This window comes from Apium graveolens, chromosome 5 (assembly GCF_009905375.1).
Source record: "Apium graveolens cultivar Ventura chromosome 5, ASM990537v1, whole genome shotgun sequence".
Lineage (NCBI taxonomy): Eukaryota > Viridiplantae > Streptophyta > Magnoliopsida > Apiales > Apiaceae > Apium > Apium graveolens.
The window spans coordinates 258,204,772-258,213,109 of record NC_133651.1 but is presented as its reverse complement, the minus strand read 5'-3'; the positions used below and the strand labels follow the sequence as shown (position 1 = coordinate 258,213,109).

Here is an 8,338-nt window from a genome sequence, read left to right as displayed (position 1 = left end):
TTAGAAATGTGTTAAGAAGATTGCTCGTGCAAAGGACATCTCAAACATGCAAAATAAGAAGGCAATTTCAGTTTCTCCAGAAGGTCAGCACGCCTGCATTCTAGTAGCGCGCGGTCACGCCGAAGTTCAGAAGGAAAGCACGCCCGCACTGATGAAGTGCGCGGTCGCGCCGTGTCGGGATAATAAAATCCTGATTATACTACAATTATGTTTCCTGGACACCTGGATTAATTGGACTGCTATATATAGATGACTTATGATCGTTGTTCATAAAAAGACGTACCAGAGCCAAGGAGAAGGCGTAAGAAGACCGTGTAGCACAATTCAACGAAGGTGAAGAAACCCTAGTTTATTCTTGTAATTCTTTGTTCTAAGTTGTAATCTTGGATGCTCATTTTCTTATTTGTGAACCTATACTCTTGTTACGTACTTGATTTATTATTTATTCTGTATAAAGACTACATTTATTATACCATGCTTTCATCGGAACCCACGTTGATGATGAGTCCAATTATGGACTAATCGTTATCGTGGGGTTCTAGCGGATTTACTTATGGATTTCTTTAGCTAATTTGTTTCGATACCTTACTGTGTGGTGATTGTATGATATCCTATTATTAGTTGTGCTTATTCATCTTATGAGCGTCGCGAACTTATAAGATAGCGTGTTAATCTCTAATGAAGCGAAAGTAAATTTAGAGGTTTAGAACTTGCCATGCTAGCATAGGTTCATGTATTTGATATGCATGATTCGTAGGTAATTTTAACCATCTTACTTGCCCTATGTAATCATGATAGATAACTTGTGCATTAAACCATTATGTTATCAAATTCTATAGACATATAGGGTCTCAATATAATTGGTATCTATTCAGCTTCTATCTCTTTTGTGGATGTCTGGTAGTAGGGCATTCGTACAATAAAAGGTGGCGTTTACTAGTTTTGTGTTATCTGATTAGAGTCATCACCATTACATGCTAAGGTTAAGAACAAAAAGGCTATTGAATGAAGAAGTAATGAAGTTGGAATCCCATGTTTGTGTCATATAGTAACCAATTCTTTTTAATCTCTTAGTTAATATTCTTTAGTATAATCTCTTAGTTAATCGTAGTTATAACAACCTCAATTTGTCATTCGTCTTAGCATTGAATAATAAGCATACCAGTGTTGTATAAGTGCATTGATTAAAATTAACCTAAACCAGTCTATGTGGGAACGAACTAGAAATAATTCTATATTACTTGCGATCGCGTATACTTGCATGAATATTAGCGCGTATTTTCGTCCTAAAAAGTTTTTGGCACCGCTGCCGGGGATTCGGTGTTAATTTTTACTTTATGTGTTTGTCGTCAGTGGTCATTAAAATTCATTGACTCGGACATTGTTACTTACTTATTTCCTTGTCGTGTTTCAGGTACTCTAGTGAGTGTGTATGCATACGCGTTCTCGGTCTCGTAAGAGAACACTGGATAAAGCTGAGGAAGAAGTTGTAGTAGCTAAGGAAGTTTTTGAAGAAGTTCTTATCGAGGAGAAAGTTGAAGAAGAAGCTCTTATTGTAATGGGAGAACCAGAAGCGAATACGAAGGCTTTAATGGATTACTCTCAACCGAAGATTAATGATATTCAATCTAGCATTATCCGACCAGCCATCTCGGCTAACACCTTTAAGATCAAGTCGAGCACGATTCAGATGATACAGAACTCAGTTCAGTTTGGGGGTTCTCCGATAGAAGACCCCATCATGCACATCAGAGATTTCATCGAGATCTGTGATACTTTCAAGTTTAATGGAGTTTCTGAAAATGCTATTAAATTGAGGCTTTTCCCATTCTCTCTGCGGGATAAAGCTGAATGCTGGTTACATTCTCTACCACCAGGGTCTATCACCAAATGGGAGGATCTTGCTCAAAAGTTCCTAACTAAATTCTTTCCTATGACGAAGACTGCTGTAATCAAAAATGCACTTACTCAATTTGCTCAGCAATTTGAAGAATCTTTATGTGAGGCTTGGGATCACTACAAAGAGATGATTAGAAAGTTTCCTCACTATGGGATACCTAACTGGATGATCATTAACTATTTTTATAAAGGATTGGGTGCTACTTCTAGATCCATGCTTGATGTAGCATCAGGAGAAGCCTTATGGGCTAAAAGCTATGATGAAGCTTATGAATTGATTGAGCTGATGGCTGCCAATGAATACCAGAACCCAACTTAGAAACTACCTCAGGGCAAGGTAGCGGGAATTCTGGAAGTGGATGCAGCTACTGCTATAGCTGCTCAGCTTAAGGCTTTGACGATGAAGGTGGATTCTTTGGCTAATTATGGAGTTAACCAGATCACTAATGTCTGTGACCTTTGTGTTGGTGCCCATGAGACGGAGCAGTGTGCTATTTCTAGTGAGTCAGCTCAGTTTGTGAGCAACTTTCAGAGGTCGCAGCAGCCTGTTCCAGCCACCTATTATCACAATAATCGCAATCATCCTAACTTCATCTGGAGCAATACTCAAAATGCGGTTCAGCAGCCTTATCAGCAGTATACAGCGAAGCAATACAACCATCCTGGTTTTCAGCAACTGCAATATGCACCAAGACAACAACTCCAGCTGCAACAGTCTAATGAAAAATCTGAATTGGAGGAGTTGAGGCTCATGTGCAAGAGCCAAGCGGTTTCTATTAAGACCTTGGAGAATCAAATTGGGAAAATTGCCAATGCCTTGCTAAATCGTCAACCTGTTACTGTCCCTAGTGACACTGAAGTGCCAGGAAATAGGAAAGCTAAGGAACAGGTTAAGGCAATTACATTGAGGTCTGGGAAGGTTGCAAATCCCGAAAAATCTCAAGTTTCGGAAGAGGAAGATGTGGCTGAGGAAGAAGTGCAGAAGGAAGCAGAAGTGGAATCAAGGAAGACTACTGTGGAACACACTCCTCCTGAGGGTAATACAGGGGAGAAAAAGATCTATCATCCACCTCCTTTTCCTAAAAGGCTGCAGAAGAAAAAGCGGGATAAGCAGTTTGAGAAGTTTCTGGAGGTGTTCAAGAAACTTCATATCAATATACCTTTCGCTAAAGCTCTTGAACATATGCCTAGTTATGCAAATTTTATGAAAGGTATTCTCTCTCGGAAAGTGAAGCTTGATGACGTAGAGACAGTTGCTCTTACGTAGGAATGCAGTATTGTGCTGCAACAAAAGTTGCCTTCGAAGCTTAAAGATCCTGGAAGATTCACTATTCCTTGTACCATTGGAAAAGTATCATTTGAAAAATGCTTATGTGACTTGGGAGGTAGCATCAATCTGATGCCCTTGTCAATATTCAAGAAGTTGGACTTACCTGATCTAAAGCCTACTTATATGACCTTGCAGTTGGTCGATCGATCTATTACATATCCATGAGGCATTATGGAGGATGTCTTGGTCAAGGTTGATAAACTTATCTTTCCTGCTGATTTTATAATTCTTGATTTTAAGGAGGATAAGAAGATTCCCATTATCTTGGGAAGACCATTCTTGGCTACTGGCTGAACCGTGATTGATGTGCAGAATGGTGAGCTTACTATACGAGTGTTGGATCAGGATATGACTTTCAATGTGTTTAATGCCATGAATTTCCCTACTGAAAATGAGGAGTGCTTAAAAGTGGAGTTGGTCAAATGCTAAGGTCTGATGCCTTATAAAAGGCCTTGTTGGGGAATTCAGATAGTGAAGATGACGAAGGTGATGAGCAGTTGTAATATCTGAATGCTTCTCCCTGGAAGCGAAGGCTAGATATGCCTTTTGAATCTCTTGGAATGGAGGAGCTGAACAAATCTCCAAAGCGCCTCAAGCCATCTATTGAGGAAGCTCCTACGCTTGAGCTTAAACCATCGCCTGAACACTTAAGGTAAGCTTTTTTAGGTGATGCATCTACTTTGCCTGTTATTATTGCATCTGACCTTTCAGGTAGTGATGAGGAAAAGCTCTTGAGAATTCTGAGAGAGTTCAAATCGACAATTGGATGGACTATAGCAGATATCAAGGAAATCAGCCCTTTTTATTGTATGCATAAAATTCTGCTAGAGGAAGGTAGCAATCCTACTGTTGAGCAACAGAGAAGGCTTAATCCGATCATGAAAGAAGTTGTGAAGAAATAAATCTTCAAGTGGCTAGATGGAGGGATCATATATCCCATTTCTGACAGTTCTTGGGTGAGTCCAGTACTGTATGTGCCCAATAAATGAGGTATCAAAGTTGTTGTTAATGAGAAGAATGAGCTCATTCCTACTCGAACAGTCACGGGGTGGAGAGTTTGCATGGATTATAGGAAGCTGAATAAGGCCACGAGGAAGGATCACTCCCATCTTCCTTTTATTGATAAGATGCTGGACAGATTGGTTGAGCATGAGTACTACTGTCTTCTAGATGGCTATTCGGGTTATAATCAGATTTGTATCGCTCAAGAGGATCAGGAAAAAACTATCTCCACTTGTCCGTTTGGTACTTTTGCCTTCAGAAGAATTTCTTTCGGGTTGTGTGGTGCACCTGCCATATTTCAGAGATGTATGATGGCTATCTTCTCTGACATGATTGGTCAGAATGTGGAGGTGTTCATGGACGATTTCTCTGTGTTCGGTGATTCTTTTGAGAAATCTTGGCGCCGTTCTTAAAAGGTGTATTGAGACTAATATGGTTCTCAATTGGGAGAAATGTCACTTTATGGTGTGACAGGGCATTATTCTTGGGCACAAGATCTCTAGTAAGGGTCTCGAGGTGGATAAGGCCAAGGTGGGGGTAATTGAAAATCTTCTTCCACCAATTTCTGTTAAGGGAGTCCGCAGCTTTCTTGGTCATGCGGGTTTCTATAATCATTTCATCAAGGACTTCTCTAAAATCTCTAAACCCTTATGAAATCTTCTAGAGAAAGATGTCCTTTTCAAGTTTGATGACGAGTGCCTTGCTGCTTTCGAGATCTTAAAGAAGAATTTAATCACGGCACCTGTCATAACTGCACCTGATTGGAATGAGCCTTTTGAGATGATGTGTGATGCAAGTGACTGTGCAGTTGGGGCAGTTCTTGGACAGAGAAATAAAAACATAATTCATGTGGTCTACTTTGTTAGTAAGACCCTCAATGGTGCTCAACAGAACTATACTACTACTGAGAAAGAACTATTAGCCATTGTCTACGATTTTGAGAAGTTTCGAACTTATTTGCATGGGACGAAGGTGACAGTTTTGACTAATCACGCTATTATTCAATATCTCATCTCGAAGAAGGACTCGAAGCCTAGACTGATTCGTTGGGTTATTTTACTTCGGGAATTTGAGTTGGAGATCAAGGACAGAAAGGGTACTGAGAATCAAGTCGCTGATCATCTCTCTCGTTTAGAAGATCTAAGTGTAACTTCATAGGATAAGACATTGATTAATGAGTCTTTTCCCGATGAGCAGTTGTTTGGAGTGCAAGAGGAAGAACTGTGGTTCGCAGACATTGTGAACTACCGTGTGAGTAATATTATGCCTCCAGACTTGTCTTCTGCTCAAAGGAAGAAGTTTCTTCATGAGGTGAAGTGGTACCTGTGGGATGAGCCATTCTTGTTTCAGCAAGGACCTAACTAAATCATCAGGAGATGTATTCCGTACAGTGAAATGGGGGGGATCTTGTGAGATTGCCATTCGACTACGTATGGAGGCCACTATGGTGGAGAAAAGACAACAGCTCGTATCCTTCAAGCGAGATATTTCTGGCCTACATTGTTTAAGGATGTGCATCAATTTGTTTTGATGTGTGATCACTTCCAGCATGTGGGTAATATATCCAAGAGGGATGAGATGCCTCTTAATGTGCTTCTCGAGGTTGGAGTCTTCGATGATTGGGGAATTGACTTCATGGGGCCATTTGTCTCATCTTGCAATAATCAGTATATCTTGTTGGATGTTGCTTATGTCTCGAAATGGGTTGAAGTCAAGGCTTTGTCGATAAATGATGCGAAGATAGTGCTTAATTTTCTTCATAAGCAGAGATATTCACAAGGTTTGGGACTCCAAGAGTTATAATCAGTGACGAGGGATCGCATTTCTGCAATCGCAAGTTCACTACTATGATGCAAAGGTATAATGTAAATCATCGCATTGCTACAGCCTACCATCCTCAGACTAATGGGAAGGTTGAGGTGTCTAACATAGAGATCAAGCATATTTTAGAGAAAGTTGTGTGTCCATTAAGGAAAGATTGATCTTTGAAGCTGGATGAAGCTGTTTAGGCGTATAGAATAGCATAAAAGACTCTGCTTGGCATGTCGCCATTTCAGTTGGTTTATGGTAAGGGGTGTCATTTGCCTGTGGAGCTCGAGCATAAACCATATTGGGCTTTGAAGAAGTTAAACCTTGATATGGATGCAGCTGGTAAGAAAAGGATGCTTCAATTGAATGAACTCGACGAGTTTCGGCTTCAAGCGTATGAGAACAACAAAATGTATAAGGAGAAAGTCAAGAGGTGGCACGATAGGGGTCTAGTCCTCAAATCATTTGTGTCGGGGCAGCAAGTTCTCTTGTTCAACTCTCGTCTCCGTTTTTTCCTGGAAAGTTGAAGTCGAGGTGGTCAGGGTCGTTTATTATCAAAACTGTGTTTCCGCATGGAGCTGTGGAGATTTTTTAGAATGCTGTAGGACAATCGTTCAAGGTGAATGGACGGAGGTTGAAACATTACTGTAGAGATACGAAAAATCGTGAGGTGGTTAGTGCCGTTTTATTGTCAACTTGATCTCGAGAATCTACGTCAAGCTAGCGACGTAAATCAAGCACTTCTTGGGAGGCAACCCAAGTTTGTTGTACATTACTAGATAGATGAAGAAAAAAGAAGGAGAAAATACAAAAAAATCAGAAAAAGAAAAAAATTCAAGTTCAACTACAGAAGCACGACGCGCCCGCGTTGAGAAGTGGGGCGGCCGCGCTGAGTTTCCAGTAAGTGTGCGCACCCGCGCTGGTATGCGGGGCAGCCATGCTGAGTTTCCAGAAGCACGACGAGCCCGCGCTGCCAGGCGGGGCGGCCGCGCTGAGTCCCTGTAGTCGAAAAAAAAGGGCAGCAAAAGTAACAGAAAATCGAGAAGTGTATTACAATATCAATTCAAACCCAAATTTTACTCTCCCACATCCCATATTTCCCTCTCCAAATCAATTTCAATCAACCCCATTACTACCATTATTCCTTTAATCAATTCCCACTTCTTTTTCATAACTAATTTTCTCCAAAATCCCTATATATACACACACTTATACACAAATTTCTCCATCACTTCTCAAATTCTCAAACATAAATCTCTCTGATACACACATCTCTTTTCTATCTTATTCACTTCCAATGGCACCCAAGAGATAACGAACCCAAGTTAGCAGCAGCACTACCGATTCTTCGAGTGTGGGTGGTGTGAGGCCAAGGTTTTCAACTCTGGAGGTTGAGGCGGAGTATGCGAGGCTGCTTTTGAAGCCCATAGCCAAGGAGCGAGGTTTTTTGCCATCGGGGAAGAATGGTAAGTTGCTTGAGATGATTGTGGAGATGGGGTGGATTTATTTTTGTGAGGCGTCTGCGGCGGTACCTATGAGTGTGGTTCGCGAATGCTAAGGCGGAGAAGAACGATTTTACTGTGGTTAGGGGGTTAACCGTGGACTATAGTGCTGAGGCGATTCAGAGGGTGATTGAGCATCCCGAGAGACATCCAGAGCAGGAGAATTGGAATGAGAAGAAGGGGGATGATTTTAACTTGGATTTGATCGTTGCTACCCTGTGTGTGCCTGAGATTCACTGGAAGTTCAAGAAGGGAACGAACGAGTATGCCACTTTCCCTTCCTCGTGAATGAACAAGTTTGCACGTGCATGGAATTCCTTTATTTGTGCCAACATCATGCCATCTTCTCACGTGCATGATGTTACGGTGGAGCGTGCACGTTTGTTATGGGGGATTCTTCAGGGAGACTATGTGGATCTCGGGATGGTGATTCATCAGGGTATTCTGAGGTTCTTGTGAGGGAGTACTACGGGTTCTACACCCTATGCGTCCATTGTGACGAAGCTATGTGTGGCGGTTGGCGTTCATTGGCCCGCACAGGAGCAACTGCAGCTTCCTAGTGCCCATTTAAACTAAATTCAACTAATTATATTTAGTTTGCTTAAATTGATTTTAGTCTGAAATATCAATAAGAATAGGGAAAATGGATTTTTTCGTCACCCAACTTATCGTATTTTTAGGAACTTACCCTTTAACTATTATTTTTTTCTTTTACTCACTAATGTTAGGTTCGTATTTGTTTTTAGTCACTAACGTTAGGTTCGGATTTGATTATTAGCATTATGTCAATTTTTGG

General features: G+C 41.0%; 1 non-coding gene across 1 annotated transcript; it reads right to left on the bottom strand.

Annotated features, from left to right (window-relative positions):
* Window positions 1-1,948: 1,948 nt before the first annotated feature.
* Window positions 1,949-2,055, bottom strand: LOC141662752 (small nucleolar RNA R71). The gene has a single exon (XR_012550848.1). It is a non-coding gene; the product is annotated as a small nucleolar RNA R71 (small nucleolar RNA).
* Between the last annotated feature and the right edge of the window lie 6,283 nt (window positions 2,056-8,338).